The sequence below is a fragment of the Oncorhynchus keta genome, chromosome 14 (assembly GCF_023373465.1).
Source record: "Oncorhynchus keta strain PuntledgeMale-10-30-2019 chromosome 14, Oket_V2, whole genome shotgun sequence".
NCBI lineage: Eukaryota > Metazoa > Chordata > Actinopteri > Salmoniformes > Salmonidae > Oncorhynchus > Oncorhynchus keta.
Genome location: NC_068434.1, coordinates 5,509,994 through 5,529,661, shown reverse-complemented (window position 1 = coordinate 5,529,661; position 19,668 = coordinate 5,509,994). Strand labels below are relative to the sequence as shown.

General features: G+C 44.7%; 1 protein-coding gene across 1 annotated transcript in view; it reads right to left on the bottom strand.

The window, feature by feature from the left end:
* The window catches only part of LOC118377301 (ras-GEF domain-containing family member 1B-A-like), a 146,154-nt gene that overhangs the window by 71,695 nt on the left and 54,791 nt on the right, over window positions 1-19,668 (bottom strand). The gene's annotated exons all lie outside the window — the stretch shown is intronic.

The window sequence follows — 19,668 nt, the reverse complement described above, 5'->3', positions numbered from 1 at the left end:
AGATGTTTCTTCTATTCATCTCTATGGAGAGCCTGGAGCATAGTGAACACACACACACACACACACACACACACACACACACACACACACACACACACACACACACACACACACACACACACAACCACTGTCCCCTGCATATTAGCTACTGGTTCTCGTCTCCTCTTTCTGCGCTCACTGACCTTCTGACCTTCTCCTCATGCCAGGGAGAGATATACAACCAGTCTCTCTGTCTCTTCCTTCTCCCTCTGAGTGTGTGTGTGTGTGTGTTCATGCATGATATACAACCTGTCTGCTCAGTAAGGGGAGAATACATCCCATAATTCCCATCCCTTCTCCCCTGTCCTAGCCAGACATTATTACAAGCCTATACTTGTTATTTATTACAGTAATATATTATCACAAGCTCAGCCTGTCCCTGGGAAGTCACGCTTTTAGCAAGATAACTGTTCCTGTCCCATGATGTTAAAAGAGAGAATCCGGAGGTAAAAACCTTGAATCTTAAAAGATCATCACTGTTACGTTCTGGTGGTAACAGTCTTTACCTGCTTATTTTCATGGCAAAACTAAGTGTTACGGTACAATTCCTCTGTGTCTCGATGAGTCCTCTCGTGTATTGTGTGTGTGTGTGTGTGTGTGTGTGTGTGTGTGTGTGTGTGTGTGTGTGTGTGTGTGTGTGTGTGTGTGTGTGTGTGTGTGTGTGTGTGTGTGTGTGTGTGTGTGTGTGTAATAATGCTGCAGTTTTGCTGCCTGAGAGAGGCTGCGTTTGACTTTTCAAATAAGAGCATTTTCATGTTATTTTTGTTCAAGACAAATAATTTAGTGCTCTACTCTTACAACACAATTCCTATTCTAACCTATTTAACCACTATTTAATCACTATTAAATCAATTTAGCCACTATTCTAACCTATTTAACCACTATTAAATCACTATTAAATCAATTTAGCCACTATTCTAACCTATTTAACCACTATTAAATCACTATTAAATCAATTTAGCCACTATTCTAACCTATTTAATCACTATTAAATCAATTTAACCACTATTCTAACCTATTTAATCACTATTTAATCACTATTAAATCAATTTAACCACTATTCTAACCTATTTAACCACTATTTAATCACTATTAAATCAATTTAGCCAATATTCTAACCTATTTAATCACTATTAAATCAATTTCACCACTATTCTAACCTATTTAATCACTATTAAATCAATGTAACCACTATTCTAACCTATTTAATCACTATTTAATCACTATTAAATCAATTTCACCACTATTCTAACCTATTTAACCACTATGTAATCACTATTAAATCAATTTAGCCACTATTCTAACCTATTTAACCACTATTCTAACCTATTTAACCACTATTCTAACCTATTTAACCACTATTCTAACCTATTTAACCACTATTTAACCACTATTTAGTCTAAAATGTTCTTGAATAACTTTATGTGTTTGTGTTTAAATTCAAACCATGTGGATTCTCAGTGATTATTCAGCAGTTCAGTGTTGACTGTACAGGCAAGGATAGTAAACTGCATCATTGAACAAATCAGTGTACGATCAGTTTCCTTTTTTTACACTAAATAAGATACTGTGAGACAATAGCAGGAAGATGTTCAGATATGTACATTTAACAATTTTCTACCTATAGAGGTTTTCAATACATGATGTTTATAATAGTATGTTTCCCTCGTCTTCATCCTCTTATAGCTGGTCTCCAGCTGCAACCGTATCCATGTATAGCAGAGTGGGACCCCCCCCGACCCCCCCGACCCCCGACCCCACATATGGCTCGACAATCATACGCCAAGTAATTTACGAGACGTTGTGAAGCGTGAGCTTCAGAGAAATAGCTTTAGATATGTGCGGCTGTCTCTATAGTAGGCCTGCTACTCTGCTTTTTCAAAAAAGGCAGGCAGCCCCAATGACAGTGTCTGGAACAGCACCTGATGTCTTTTACAGTGCACAACATTTGACCATATCCCTATGGGCCCTGTACAAATGAGTACTGCACTATTAAAAAAAGTGAATGAAATGTCCCATTTGGGACACGGTAGTCCGTCCACCCACTCCCAATTATAGAACACTTAGCGGCCCTGCGTGGACACCCTCTAATCACGAGGCTCCTTTATAGCATCCACCTTCCAATTATGTGGCGGAGATTTTGACCAACGTGTGGCGTGACCAATAGCCATCCGCCATGTAAGACCCGGGTCGGGAGGCGGAGCGTAATACTGCACCTACAGAGAGAAGAACTGGAGTACGAGAAGGGTTGCACATCTGTGAAAAGGATTCCTTTCATTCCAATCCTCTCAAAATATAATAATAATATATGCCATTTAGCAGACGCTTTTATCCAAAGCGACTTACAATCATGTGTGCATACATTCTACGTATGGGTGGTCCTGGGAATCGAACCCACTATCCTGGCGTTACAAGCGCCATGCTCTACCAACTGAGCTACAGAAGGACCTCCTTAATACATGAAGGGATCTATATTAAACTACCAACTGAGCTACAGAAGGACCTCCTTAATACGTGAAGGGATCTATATTAAACTACCAACTGAGCTACAGAAGGACCTCCTTAATACGTATATGGGCCTTGGCTGTGGGCCCTGGTCTGTGGGCCCTGGAATATGGGCCCTGGAATACTGGCCTTGGCTGTGGGCCCTGGAATATGGGCCCTGGTCTGTGGGCCCTGGACTGTGGGCCCTGGAATATTAGCCCTGGAATATGGGCCCTGGTCTGTGGGCCCTGGACTGTGGGCCCTGGAATATGGGCCCTGGTCTGTGGGCCCTGGAATATGGGCCCTGGTCTGTGGGCCCTGGACTGAGGGCCCTGGTCTGTGGGCCCTGGTCTGTGGGACCTGGTCTGTGGGCCCTGGAATATTGGCCCTGGTCTGTGGGCCCTAGAATATGGGCCCTGGTCTGTGGGCCCTGGAATTTTAGCTGCATGAAGTAGCTAAGAGAAAACATGCAATGTAGCCAAAGCTTATAGTGTCAACACTTATCAACACTTTGGTTCCAACCTTGTCACAATAACTCTTCCCTGGCATTTTAATTAGTTGTATTCTCAGACATTGTATTCAAAGTGCCCACTATTATATTCTAAGTATAGAATTAGAGTAGTCATTATATTTTTCCATGTTTACAACAGTTTTGCTCAAATTTGCATGTAAAATCAAAATTGCAACATTTGGTTCAAAATCAACCCTAGATTATTTGTCCATATCATGCAGCCCTACGTGGCAGTGGAGTAAACAACTAAAGTAATTTGTTTTGGTATCTGTACTATACTATTTTGACAACTTTTACTTGACAACATTCCTAAACAAAATACTGTACTTTTTACTCCATACATTGTCCCTGACACCTAAAAGTACTAGTTACATTTTGAATGCTTAGCAGGACAGGAAAATGGTTAGATTCACCCACTTGTCAAGAGAACATCCCTGGTCATCCCTACTACCTCTGATCTGGAGGACTCACTAAACACAAATGCTTTGTTTTTAAATTATGTCTGTGTGTTGGAGTGTGCCCCTGGCTATCTGTAATAATGTCTGAGTGTTGGAGTGTTGCCCCTGGCTATCTGTAATGATGTCTGTGTGTTGGAGTGTGCCCCTGGCTATCTGTAATGATGTCTGTGTGTTGGAGTGTGCCCCTGGCTATCTGTAATGATGTCTGTGTGTTGGAGTGTTGCCCCTGGCTGCCCGTAAAGATGTCTGTGTGTTGGAGTGTTGCCCCTGGCTGTCCGTAAAGATGTCTGTGTGTTGGAGTGTTGCCCCTGGCTGTCCGTAAAGATGTCTGTGTGTTGGAGTGTGCCCCTGGCTATCTGTAATTATGTCTGTGTGTTGGAGTGTTGCCCCTGGCTATCCGTAAAGATGTCTGTGTGTTGGAGTGTGCCCCTGGCTATCTGTAATGATGTCTGAGTGTTGGAGTGTGCCCCTGGCTATCTGTAACGATGTCTGTGTGTTGGAGTGTGCCCCTGGCTATCTGTAATGATGTCTGTGTGTTGGAGTGGTGCCCCTGGCTATCTGTAACGATGTCTGTGTGTTGGAGTGGTGCCCCTGGCTATCTGTAATGATGTCTGTGTGTTGGAGTGGTGCCCCTGGCTATTCGTAACAATGTCTGTGTGTTGGAGTGGTGCCCCTGGCTATCTGTAATGATGTCTGTGTGTTGGAGTGGTGCCCCTGGCTATCTGTAATGATGTCTGTGTGTTGGAGTGGTGCCCCTGGCTATCTGTAATGATGTCTGAGTGTTGGAGTGTTGCCCCTGGCTATCTGTAAATGATGTCTGAGTGTTGGAGTGTTCCCTGGCTATCTGTAAATGATGTCTGAGTGTTGGAGTGTTCCCATGGCTATCTGTAATGATGTCTGAGTGTTGGAGTGTGCCCCTGGCTATCTGTAATGATGTCTGTGTGTTGGAGTGTGCCCCTGGCTATCTGTAATGATGTCTGTGTGTTGGAGTTTGCCCCTGGCTATCTGTAACGATGTCTGTGTGTTGGAGTGTGCCCCTGGCTATCTGTAATGATGTCTGAGTGTTGGAGTGTTCCCCTGGCTATCTGTAAATGATGTCTGAGTGTTGGAGTGTTCCCATGGCTATCTGTAATGATGTCTGAGTGTTGGAGTGTGCCCTGGCTATCTGTAATGATGTCTGAGTGTTGGAGTGTGCCCCTGGCTATCTGTAATGATGTCTGTGTGTTGGAGTGTGCCCCTGGCTATCTGTAATGATGTCTGTGTGTTGGAGTGTGCCCCTGGCTATCTGTAATGATGTCTGTGTGTTGGAGTGTTGCCCCTGGCTACCTGTAATGATGTCTGAGTGTTGGAGTGGTGCCCCTGGCTATCTGTAATGATGTCTGAGTGTTGGAGTGGTGCCCCCTGGCTACCTGTAATGATGTCTGTGTGTTGGAGTGGTGCCCCTGGCTATCTGTAATAATGTCTGTGTGTTGGAGTGTTCCCTTGGCTATCTGTAATGATGTCTGTGTGTTGGAGTGGTGCCCCTGGCTATCTGTAACGATGTCTGTGTGTTGGAGTGTTGCCCCTGGCTATCTGTAATGATGTCTGAGTGTTGGAGTGTTGCCCCTGGCTATCTGTAATGATGTCTGTGTGTTGGAGTGTTGCCCCTGGCTATCTGTAATGATGTCTGTGTGTTGGAGTGTTGCCCCTGGCTATCTGTAATGATGTCTGTGTGTTGGAGTGGTGCCCTGGCTATCTGTAATGATGTCTGTGTGTTGGAGTGTTGCCCCTGGCTATCTGTAATGATGTCTGTGTGTTGGAGTGTGCCCCTGGCTATCTGTAATGATGTCTGTGTGTTGGAGTGTTGCCCCTGGCTATCTGTAATGATGTCTGTGTGTTGGAGTGTTGCCCCTGGCTATCTGTAATGATGTCTGTGTGTTGGAGTGTTGCCCCTGGCTATCTGTAATGATGTCTGTGTGTTGGAGTGGTGCCCCTGGCTATCTGTAATGATGTCTGAGTGTTGGAGTGTTGCCCTGGCTATCTGTAATGATGTCTGTGTGTTGGAGTGTTGCCCCTGGCTATCTGTAATGATGTCTGTGTGTTGGAGTGTTGCCCCTGGCTATCTGTAATGATGTCTGTGTGTTGGAGTGTTGCCCCTGGCTATCTGTAATGATGTCTGTGTGTTGGAGTGGTGCCCCTGGCTATCTGTAATGATGTCTGTGTGTTGGAGTGTTGCCCTGGCTATCTGTAATGATGTCTGTGTGTTGGAGTGTTGCCCTGGCTATCTGTAATGATGTCTGTGTGTTGGAGTGTTGCCCCTGGCTATCCGTAATAAAAAATGGTGCCATCTGATTTGCTTTAATATAAGGAATTTGAAATTAAGTACATTTTTATCAATTACATTTACTTTTTATACTTACTGTAAGTATATTTAAAACCAAATACTTTTACTGGGTATTTTTACTTGAGTCATTTTCTGTTAAGACTCATTGAAATCACTTAGAATGTATGTGTTGCCACCCTAGGATCACTCACTACCCCTAAAGCACCCTGGGGTCACTCACTACCCCTAAATCACCCTGGGATCACTCACTACTCATAAAGCACCCTGGGATCACTCACTACTCATAAAGCACCCTGGGATCACTCACTACTCATAAAGCACCCTGGGATCACTCACTACTCATAAAGCACCCTGAGATCACTCACTACTCATAAAGCACCCTGGGATCACTACTCACTACTCATAAAGCACCCTGGGATCACTCACTACTCATAAAGCACCCTGGGGTCACTACTCACTACTCATAAAGCACCCCGGGATCACTCACTACTCATAAAGCACCCTGGGATCACTCACTACTCATAAAGCACCCTGGGATCACTCACTACTCATAAAGCACCCTGGGATCACTCACTACTCATAAAGCACCCTGGGATCACTCACTACTCATAAAGCACCCTGGGATCACTCACTACTCATAAAGCACCCTGGGATCACTCACTACTCATAAAGCACCCTCGGATCACTCACTACTCATAAAGCACCCTGAGATCACTCACAACTCATAAAGCACCCTGGGATCACTACTCACTACTCATAAAGCACCCTGGGATCACTCACTACTCATAAAGCACCCTGGGGTCACTACTCACTACTCATAAAGCACCCCGGGATCACTCACTACTCATAAAGCACCCTGGGGTCACTCACTACTCATAAAGCACCCTGGGATCACTCACTACTCATAAAGCACCCTGGGATCACTCACGACTCATAAAGCACCCTGGGATCACTACTCACTACTCATAAAGCACCCTAGGATCACTACTCACTACTCATAAAGCACCCTAAGATCACTACTCACTACTCATAAAGCACCCTGGGATTACTACTCACTACTCATAAAGCACCCTGGGATCACTACTCACTACTCATAAAGCACCCTGGGATCACGCACTACTCATAGAGCACCCTAGGATCACTCACTACTCATAAAGCACCTGGGATCACTCATGACTCATAAAGCACCCTGGGATCACTACTCACTACTCATAAAGCACCCTGGGTTCACTCACTACTCATAAAGCACCTGGGATCACTCACTACTCATAAAGCACCTGGGATCACTCACTACTCATAGAGCACCCTAGGATCACTCACTACTCATAAAGCACCCTGGGATCACTACTCACTACTCATAAAGAACCCTGGGATCACGCACTACTCATAGAGCACCCTGGGATCACTACTCACTACTCATAAAGCACCCTGGGATCACTACTCATAGAGCACCCTGCATCACTACTCACTACTCATACAGCACCCTGGGATCACTACTCACGACTCATAAAGCACCCCGGGATCACTACTCACGACTCATAAAGCACCCTGGGATCACTACTCACTACTCATAAAGCACCCTGGGATCACTACTCACTACTCATAAAGCACCCTGGGATCACTCACTGCTCATAAAGCACCCTGGGATCACTACTCACTACTCATAAAGCACCCTAGGATCACTACTCACTACTCATAAAGCACCCTAGGATCACTACTCACTACTCATAAAGCACCCTAGGATCACTACTCACTACTCATAAAGCACCCTGGGATCACTACTCACTACTCATAAAGCACCCTGGGATCACTACTCACGACTCATAAAGCACCCTGGGATCACTACTCACTACTCACAAAGCACCCTAGGATCACTCACTACTCATAAAGCACCCTGGGATCACTACTCACTACTCATAAAGCACCCTAGGATCACTACTCACTACTCATAAAGCACCCTGGGATCACTACTCACTACTCATAAAGCACCCTAGGATCACTATTCACTACTCATAAAGCACCCTGGGATCACTACTCACTACTCATAAAGCACCCTGGGATCACTCACTACTCATAAAGCACCCTAGGATCACTACTCACTACTCATAAAGCACCCTAGGATCACTACTCACTACTCATAAAGCACCCTGGGATCACTACTCACTACTCATAAAGCACCCTGGGATCACTACTCACTACTCATAAAGCACCCTGGGATCACTACTCACTACTCACAAAGCACCCTAGGATCACTCACTACTCATAAAGCACCCTGGGACCACTACTCACTACTCATAAAGCACCCTGGGATCACTACTCACTACTCATAAAGCACCTTGGGATCACTACTCACTACTCACAAAGCACCCTAGGATCACTACTCACTACTCATAAAGCACCCTGGGATCACTACTCACTACTCATAAAGCACCCTGGGATCACTCACTACTCATAAAGCACCCTGGGATCACTACTCACTACTCATAAAGCACCCTGGGATCACTACTCACTACTCATAAAGCACCCTGGGATCACTACTCACTACTCATAAAGCACCCTGGGATCACTACTCACTACTCATAAAGCACCCTGGGATCACTACTCACTACTCATAAAGCACCCTGGGATCACTACTCACTACTCATAAAGCACCCTAGGATCACTACTCACGACTCATAAAGCACCCTGGGATCACTACTCACTACTCATAAAGCACCCTGGGATCACTCACTACTCATAAAGCACCCTAGGATCACTACTCACTACTCATAAAGCACCCTAGGATCACTACTCACTACTCATAAAGCACCCTGGGATCACTACTCACTACTCATAAAGCACCCTGGGATCACTACTCACTACTCATAAAGCACCCTGGGATCACTACTCACTACTCATAAAGCACCCTGGGATCACTACTCACTACTCATAAAGCACCCTAGGATCACTACTCACGACTCATAAAGCACCCTGGGATCACTACTCACTACTCATAAAGCACCCTGGGATCACTCACGACTCATAAAGCAAATGTACAACTTTTACTTTTCAAAACCTAAAAATACCGCCATACCGTCAATAGTTTAACATTTAAAAAAAAAAATGAAAATTAGATACCGTGATATATTTTGGCCATATCTTCCAGCCCTAGCCCAAGGGTGAGTGATTCGACTAGGAGCCGAGACATAATGTGTCAGGTTACAGACAATTGTAGCTATCCAGACACACAGAGGCTCAAAGAATTCTATATAGAATCATAATTATAGGATCTCTATGGCCACACATCCTTCATACAGCTCTTGAAATTCTAGATCTCTGATTATCATTGTGCTCAGTAAATAATTGCCCTTCAAGCGCCAAAGATCCCTTGCATTCGTTCCCATCCCCAATCATGACTTCCATTGTATTCTATTGGAACCCTAGCTGTCTATAATAACTACCTATGCCATTCAACTTTTTTTAGGATTTCCATTTTTTGGGGGGTTGTCATTGGCCCATATTTCATACGGTCATGATTTAACAGCAGTGCTTACATTCCATTGGTTCAATCCGTACCTCCACATGTTCTCCTGGAGTCCCAGCGATCTATAGATATGGTCTCTATATGACACCGTTTGGGCATTTTCCACCTTGAATTCCTTTTCGTTTGTCTCAGCTGTTCTTCATTCCAGAACAGGAAGAGTTCCAGAAAAAAACAGGAAATAGAATCTAAAATAAGAAGAAAGAGAATCTAAACTGCTCCGTGATAGGTGTACTGCCTTGGCCTGGCCGTCACCAGTCCCACACAAAGGAAATACATCACATTCCCACCTTCTTTAATTAAAAGTTCCCGAAAGCCAAGTAGCGAATTTCCTCGTTAGGTTATTAAGTTACATCAGAGGACCAGCTATTGTTTACGTTGAAATCAGGTCAGTACGGTCTAGTGAGGCATTACACTACTGGCCGTTCAGAAAGCCTGCAGTTATAGTACAATTGGTCACGTCACAGCCAGGGAGAGATATGCCTGGAGAGAGAAGTCTAACTGACTGGTAGAATGGAGAGTTAACTGAGTGAACCTTACTTTTACTTTCCAGGATTTGATACCAGCAGTCATATAGTTCCCGGACCAGAATAGTCCAGCCAGGGATCCGGGATTCGAACTTGAAACCCTATGGTCCACTTACCTTACACCCCCCCCCACAACTTTTAAAAACGGGTCTATGACCAGCCACATCAAAACTGGTGTTCTCCTACAGAGTGATCACTACTCATAAAGCACCCTAGGATCACTTCCCGCCAGAATAGTCCAGCCAGGGATCCGGGATTCGAACTTGAAACCCTATGGTCCACTTACCTTGTGGCTACCCCCCTCAATGAGTTAAATGACTGATTCATTACTCTCCTCACTGTGTGGGTCAAGCATGGTGGTCCTCAAGACAATTTCCCAACTTTTAAAAACGGGTCTATGACCAGCCACATCAAAACTGGTGTTCTCCTCCAGTGTGATCACTACTCATAAAGCACCCTAGGATCACTCACTGTTCTCCTACAGTGTGATCACTACTCATCAAGGACCCTAGGATCACTCACTGTTCTCCTACAGTGTGATCACTACTCATCAAGGACCCTGGGATCACTCACTGTTCTCCTACAGTGTGATCACTACTCATAAAGCACCCTGGGATCACTCACTGTTCTCCTACAGTGTGATCACTACTCATAAAGCACCCTGGGATCACTCACTGTTCTCCTACAGTGTGATCACTACTCATAAAGCACCCTAGGATCACTCACTGTTCTCCTACAGTGTGATCACTACTCATAAAGCACCCTGGGATCACTCACTGTTCTCCTACAGTGTGATCACTACTCATAAAGCACCCTGGGATCACTCACTGTTCTCGTACAGTGTGATCACTACTCATCAAGGACCCTAGGATCACTCACTGTTCTCCTACAGTGTGATCACTACTCATAAAGCACCCTGGGATCACTCACTGTTCTCCTACAGTGTGATCACTACTCATAAAGTACCCTGGGATCACTCACTGTTCTCCTACAGTGTCATCACTACTCATAAAGCACCCTGGGATCACTCACTGTTCTCCTACAGTGTGATCACTACTCATAAAGCACCCTGGGATCACTCACTGTGTGGGACGCAGCGTTCCAATCTGTTTTCCATTTATCCTTCTCAAATGTTGTTTAACCCTCCCTGTCCTCTGTAAATCATTCTTGCTTGTCTTTTACAATTTGTGAGAATCCCCAACCCCCCCCCAACACAAACGCCAACCCACCCCACCCCACCCCACGTCCCTGGAATGCTGAGGAACGTAGCCCACCTACCTCACCGTGACAACCCCATTTGGGTGACTGAGGTTTACCTGCCTGCCCAACTCACTCCAGTCTGTTGTTCCAGTCCAGATGAGCCCAACATTACTTCTGGTAAAGTGATACCGGTCACACAGGAGGATCCCTAGCCTGGCTCTCCTAAGCCCCACCCCCTACTGGTGTCAAGCCAACCTGGACTCAGGGGTAGACTTGACATAGTAAATGTAAATCAAATGTATTTATATAGCCCTTCGTACATCAGCTGATATCTCAAAGTGCTGTACAGAAACTCAGCCTAAAACCCCAAACAGCACCTCCTACCCCCACCTCTACTCCTCTACCCCCACCTCTACTCCTCTACCTCCAGTAACTAGTATCTACCTACAGTAACTAGTATGCTGTACAGAAACCCAGCCTAAAACCCCAAACAGCAAGCAATGCAGGTGTAGAAGCAAATGACTATGATATGTTACGGTATGGTATGTATTCTAGGATAGGATAAGTAATCCTAATCCTTCTCACCCCCCCTAAAAGATTTAGATGCACTATTGTAAAGTGGCTGTTCCACTGGATGTCATAAGGTGAATGCACCAATTTGTAAGTCGCTCTGGATAAGAGCGTCTGCTAAATGACTTAAATGTAAATGTAATGTATTCATTTGTGGAGGGTCGTCAATTCATTTCGTATGATGTGTTCTGAATTGTAATTCGTACAATATGTTATTTATTTGCTAAACGTATATGATTACCGGCCCGAGAGGTTGCGTAGTACCGTTCTCAACACATACCAGCTTTGGATCCCGACGACCCAAATACTTCTCTTACTCGGACGCGACATCCTCACAGAGTGCATGAGCAACACAATGTTCCTGACAGGCACAGTGACTGGACTTTGGATGGGTCAGAGCAGCGTAGGAGACCCCAGCTCACGTACCTACGCCCACCACACAGCTGGAGAACTCAACCAACTTCAAAGGGCTGACAGGACCTGCGTTTCTGTCACAAGCTGAGGAAACATCTTAGCATAATTTTTTTTTTTTCTACCATTATTTAAGCAGGCAAGTCAATTAAGAACCAAATTATTATTTACAATGACGACCTACCAAGAGGCAAAAAGGCCTCCTGCGGGGACGGGGGCCTGGGATTAATAATGTGGGACACAATACATGACGTTAAGAGAGACACCACAACATAAAGAGAACACACTGTATCCACTGAGTCTGACTGCTATGGAAAACTCTGAGCTCACAATATATTCTTGAGACTAAGACAGAACTAGTTATGTCACGTAGTCATACTGAGATGTTTCCTTGGTCCAAGAGGACATTCTCCATTTAGGGTTGGTAAATTCATAGTAGTACGTGTTCAATACCAGGTGAGGAGTCATGTTACTGTCACGTTCGTTGAGGGAAGGATCAGACCAAGGTGCAGCGTGGGTAGGCGTACATCTTTCTTTTATTGATGACACGGAAAAAAAAATATATATATTTTTTTCTAAACCCCCGAAATACACAGTTCTGTAGGGCTGGAAAGCTACAGTACAAAAACAAGATCCCACAATCAAAGGAGGGAAAAATGGCTGCTTAAGTATGAACCCCAATCAGAGACAACGACAGACAGCTGCCTCTGAATTGGAACCATACCCGGCCAACAAAGAAATAGAACACATAGATTTCCCCACCCAAATCACACCCTGACCTAACCAAATAGAGAATAAAAAGTCTCTCTAAGGTCACAGGGTGTGACAGTTACACATCACACCCCGACCTAACCAAATAGAGAAATAAAGAGTCTCTCTAAGTGACAGTTACACATCACACCCTGACCTAACCAACTAGAGAAATAAAAAGTCTCTCTAAGGTCACAGGGTGTGACAGTTACACATCACACCCCGACCTAACCAAATAGAGAAATAAAAGGCTCTCTAAGGTCAGGGTGTGACAGTTACACATCACACCCCGACCTAACCAACTAGAGAAATAAAGAGTCTCTCTAAGGTCAGGGTGTGACAGTTACACATCACACCACGACCTAACCAAATAGAGAAATAAAAAGGCTCTCTAAGGTCACAGGGTGTGACAGTTACACATCACACCACGACCTAACCAACTAGAGAAATAAAACGTCTCTCTAAGGTCACAGGGTGTGACAGTTACACATCACACCACGACCTAACCAACTAGAGAAATAAAAAGGCTCTCTAAGGTCAGGGTGTGACAGTTACACATGACACCACGACCTAACCAACTAGAGAAATAAAAAGGCTCTCTAAGGTCACAGGGTGTGACAGTTACACATCACACCACGACCTAACCAAATAGAGAAATAAAAAGTCTCTCTAAGGTCAGGGTGTGACAGTTACACATCACACCACGACCTAACCAAATAGAGAAATAAAGAGTCTCTAAGGTCAGGGTGTGACAGTTACACATCACACCCTGACCTAACCAAATAGAGAAATAAAAGGCTCTCTAAGGTCACAGGGTGTGACAGTTACACATCACACCCTGACCTAACCAACTAGAGAAATAAAAAGGCTCTCTAAGGTCAGGTGTGACAGTTACACATCACACCACGACCTAACCAACTAGAGAAATAAAGAGTCTCTCTAAGGTCAGGGTGTGACAGTTACACATCACACCACGACCTAACCAAATAGAGAAATAAAAAGGCTCTCTAAGGTCACAGGGTGTGACAGTTACACATCACACCACGACCTAACCAACTAGAGAAATAAAAGGCTCTCTAAGGTCAGGGTGTGACAGTTACACATGACACCACGACCTAACCAACTAGAGAAATAAAAAGGCTCTCTAAGGTCACAGGGTGTGACAGTTACACATCACACCACGACCTAACCAAATAGAGAAATAAAAGTCTCTCTAAGGTCAGGGTGACAGTTACACATCACACCACGACCTAACCAAATAGAGAAATAAAGAGTCTCTCTAAGGTCAGGGTGTGACAGTTACACATCACACCCTGACCTAACCAAATAGAGAAATAAAAAGGCTCTCTAAGGTCACAGGGTGTGACAGTTACACATCACACCCTGACCTAACCAACTAGAGAAATAAAAGGCTCTCTAAGGTCAGGGTGTGACAGTTACACATCACACCACGACCTAACCAACTAGAGAAATAAAAGGCTCTCTAAGGTCAGGGTGTGACAGTTACACATCACACCACGACCTAACCAACTAGAGAAATAAAAAGGCTCTCTAAGGTCACAGGGTGTGACAGTTACACATCACACCCCGACCTAACCAAATAGAGAAATAAAAAGTCTCTGTAAGTGACAGTCACACATTATTAATTTCATTTCTAAGAACATTGTGATTGGCCTTTCATGTCACGTTGACTGTCAGAGGTCATAGTTGAACTGTAATGTAAGCCGGAAACCCACGGTAGGTCAAGAATGGCTTCTAAAGTCTTCCTCTTGTTTTGGAAAAGTTTTGCTTGTAAGTTTTTACACTGTTTTATCAGTAACTACCATACGCATTTAATTAGCTTACATTTCATATTCTTTTATATGAATAGAGTTAAGTTTTGTCTGTTAGAAGGCGAGTGTATAGCACCATTTCATGCTGGCTAGCTATATAGCGGTCTGCTTATGCAAAGGCTATTTTGAGCCACTTTAAACTAGGAAATGCCTATTTCTAGCCAGTTATTAAGAGGAAGTTGACAATGTTGTGTATAGCATTGTGTAATTTCAGACTTTATATTACTTTTCAGTTTTAAAATGAAGTCTTCTGATAAATTTTTTAAAAAAGAACACCAGTCTGCATCTGTCTGTCTCTGGAGCATGTTTAGCCACCTGTTAATTCATTCATTCATTTGTAGAACCTGTTCAGCTTGAAATAATACCTCCTTTTGAATGTTTGTTCATGTTTTGAAAATCACTTTTTTAGTTATCAGATTTGATTTAGTTTTATTTTTGACTGAGAGGACAGAATAGACCCACAGCAGGTTCTAATCTAATAGAATGTGGCCTGACAGACTTGTATAACTGTAATGCGGTAATCTGTTTCAATATGGTTTAAGTGGCACACTTTTGTACTTAAATGATCCGTTGCGCTCTGATCCGTTAGCTCTGATCCGTTAGCTCTGTTCCGTTAGCTCTGTTCCGTTGCGCTCTGATCCGTTAGCTCTGTTCCGTTAGCTCTGATCCGTTGCGCTCTGATCCGTTAGCTCTGTTCCGTTGCGCTCTGATCCGTTAGCTCTGTTCCGTTGCGCTCTGATCCGTTAGCTCTGTTCCGTTGCGCTCTGATCCGTTGCGCTCTGATCCGTTGCGCTCTGATCCGTTAGCTCTGATCCGTTGCGCTCTGATCCGTTAGCTCTGTTCCGTTGCGCTCTGATCCGTTAGCTCTGTTCCGTTAGCTCTGTTCCGTTGCGCTCTGTTCCGTTGCGCTCTGATCCGTTAGCTCTGATCCGTTAGCTCTGTTCCGTTAGCTCTGATCCGTTAGCTCTGTTCCGTTAGCTCTGTTCCGTTGCGCTCTGATCCGTTAGCTTTGTTCCGTTGCGCTCTGATCCGTTGCGCTCTGATCCGTTGCGCTCTGATCCGTTAGCTCTGATCCGTTAGCTCTGATCCGTTAGCTCTGTTCCGTTAGCTCTGTTCCGTTGCGCTCTGATCCGTTAGCTCTGATCCGTTAGCTCTGTTCCGTTAGCTCTGATCCGTTAGCTCTGTTCCGTTGCACTCTGATCCGTTAGCTCTGTTCCGTTAGCTCTGATCCGTTGCGCTCTGATCCGTTGCGCTCTGTTCCGTTAGCTCTGTTCCGTTGCGCTCTGATCCGTTGCGCTCTGTTCCGTTGCGCTCTGATCCGTTAGCTCTGTTCCGTTAGCTCTGATCCGTTAGCTCTGTTCCGTTAGCTCTGTTCCGTTGCGCTCTGATCCGTTAGCTCTGTTCCGTTAGCTCTGTTCCGTTAGCTCTGTTCCGTTAGCTCTGTTCCGTTAGCTCTGTTCCGTTAGCTCTGTTCCGTTGCGCTCTGATCCGTTAGCTCTGTTCCGTTAGCTCTGTTCCGTTGCGCTCTGATCCGTTAGCTCTGATCCGTTGCGCTCTGATCCGTTAGCTCTGTTCCGTTGCGCTCTGATCCGTTAGCTCTGTTCCGTTAGCTTTGATCCGTTGCGCTCTGATCCGTTGCGCTCTGTTCCGTTGCGCTCTGATCCGTTAGCTCTGATCCGTTGGCTCTGATCCGTTAGCTCTGTTCCGTTAGCTCTGATCCGTTAGCTCTGATCCGTTGCGCTCTGATCCGTTAGCTCTGTTCCGTTGCGCTCTGATCCGTTAGCTCTGTTCCGTTAGCTCTGTTCCGTTGCGCTCTGATCCGTTGCGCTCTGTTCCGTTGCGCTCTGATCCGTTGCGCTCTGTTCCGTTAGCTCTGTTCCGTTAGCTCTGTTCCGTTAGCTCTGATCCGTTAGCTCTGTTCCGTTGCGCTCTGTTCCGTTGCGCTCTGTTCCTTTGCGCTCTGTTCCGTTGCGCTCTGTTCCGTTGCGCTCTGTTCCGTTGCGCTCTGTTCCGTTGCGCTCTGTTCCGTTGCGCTCTGTTCCGTTGCGCTCTGTTCCGTTGCGCTCTGTTCCGTTGCGCTCTGTTCCGTTGCGCTCTGTTCCGTTGCGCTCTGTTCCGTTAGCTCTGTTCCGTTGCGCTCTGATCCGTTAGCTCTGTTCCGTTAGCTCTGTTCCGTTAGCTCTGTTCCGTTGCGCTCTGATCCGTTAGCTCTGTTCCGTTAGCTCTGATCCGTTAGCTCTGTTCCGTTAGCTCTGATCCGTTAGCTCTGATCCGTTGTGCTCTGATCCGTTAGCTCTGTTCCGTTAGCTCTGATCCTTGCACTCTGTTTTATTTAATTCTGTTCTACTCTAGAACAGCAGAGAATAAACAATATTAACCTCAGTAAGAGAGAAAGGACACAATACCCCCAGAATGATGGTATAACTCCAGACTGTGACCTCGATATCCCAAGCATCTCTGTAAATACACTGTCCCTTTATCTTATCAGGAGCCATTGAGATCATGGTCTCTTATAAATGAGCTCTGAAAATACTAGTACCGACAACATTTCCCATTACCCCTTAACAAATCAGAATTAATACCTACATTCAACCTTACCCCAAACCTTAACCCTGAACCAATCAGAATGAATAGCTACATTTAACCTCATCCCAAACCTTCACTTAACCAATCAGAATTAATAGCTACATTTAACCTCATCCCAAACCTTAACCCTTAACCAATCAGAATTAATACCTACATTCAACCTCATCCCAAACCTTCACCCTTAACCAATCAGAATTAATAGCTACATTCAACCTCATCCCAAACCGTCACCCTTAACCAATCAGAATTAATAGCTACATTCAACCTCATCCCAAACCTTCATATAACCTAAACTTAACAATAGAAAGGACTGCAGTTTGACTGAGAATGTCAGGGTTAAGTTTCGGTTTCACGCCCCTCCCCCCTTTAAAAACGTTGGATTCTGAAGTGGATTTGTGATACCTTGTTGTGTAAACAGGATTGAGCCTAGACATGCATGTTTTCTACAGGGCTTCCTGTGCGTGCGTACACACACACACACACACAGAGCATGGGGCCCGTCAGTAAAGCCAGTCAGAGAGACACAGTCATGTGTTGTCTGTGGTAGAGAGACACCGCTGTGAATAGACTCTAACGGAAGGAAACAACTGATGTGCAAAACATGCTGAAGAAAGAGAAGCGGAAAGAGAGGGTTAACGAAGTACACGTCTGAAAGGGATGGTTCGAAGGTTCACAGTTGAATAAATACTCTTCTAAAGTCATTCTCAGTTAGACAGACTGATGGTATATCCATGCAGACTGATGGTATATCCATGCAGACTGATGGTATATCCATGCAGACTGATGGTATATCCATGCAGACTGATGGTATATCCATGCAGACTGATGGTATATCCATGCAGACTGATGGTATATCCATGCAGACTGATGGTATATCCATGCAGACTGATGGTATATCCATGCAGACTGATGGTATATCCATGCAGACTGATGGTATATCCATGCAGACTGATGGTATATCCATGTAGACTGATGGTATATCCATGCAGACTGATGGTATATCCATGCAGACTGATGGTATATCCATGCAGACTGATGGTATATCCATGCAGACTGATGATATATCCATGTAGACTGATGGTATATCCACGCAGACTGATGGTATATCCATGCAGACTGATGGTATATCCATGTAGACTGATGGTATATCCATGCAGACTGATGGTATATCCATGTAGACTGATGGTATATCCATGCAGACTGATGGTATATCCATGTAGACTGATGGTATATCCACGCAGACTGATGGTATATCCACGCAGACTGATGGTATATCCACGCAGACTGATGGTATATCCATGCAGACTGATGGTATATCCATGCAGACTGATGGTATATCCATGTAGACTGATGGTATATACATGCAGACTGATGGTATATCCATGCAGACTGAAGGTATATCCATGCAGACTGATGGGGCATATCCATGCAGACTGATGGGGGAATATCCATGCAGACTGATGGGGCATATCCATGCAGACTGATGGTATATCCATGCAGACTGATGGTATATCCATGCAGACTGATGGTATATCCATGCAGACTGATGGTATATCCATGCAGACTGATGGTATATCCATGTAGACTGATGGTATATCCATGCAGACTGATGGTATATCCATGCAGACTGATGGTATATCCATGCAGACTGATGGTATATCCATGCAGACTGATGGTATATCCATGCAGACTGATGGTATATCCATGTTGACTGATGGTATATCCACGCAGACTGATGGTATATCCACGCAGACTGATGGTATATCCATGCAGACTGATGGTATATCCATGCAGACTGATGGTATATCCATGCAGACTGATGGTATATCCATGTAGACTGATGGTATATCCATGCAGACTGATGGTATATCCATGCAGACTGAAGGTATATCTATGCAGACTGATGGGGCATATCCATGCAGACTGATGGGGAATATCCATGCAGACTGATGGGGCATATCCATGCAGACTGATGGTATATCCATGCAGACTGATGGTATATCCATGCAGACTGATGGTATATCCATGCAGACTGATGGTATATCCATGCAGACTGATGGTATATCCATGCAGACTGATGGTATATCCATGCAGACTGATGGTATATCCATGTAGACTGATGGTATATCCATGCAGACCGATGGTATATCCATGCAGGCTGATGGTATATCCATGCAGACTGATGGTATATCCATGTTGACTGATGGTATATCCATGCAGACTGATGGTATATCCATGCAGACTGATGGTATATCCATGCAGACTGATGGTATATCCATGCAGACTGATGGTATATCCATGTAGACTGATGGTATATCCACGCAGACTGATGGTATATCCACGCAGACTGATGGTATATCCATGTAGACTGATGGTATATCCATGCAGACTGATGGTATATCCATGCAGACTGATGGTATATCCATGCAGACTGATGGTATATCCATGTAGACTGAT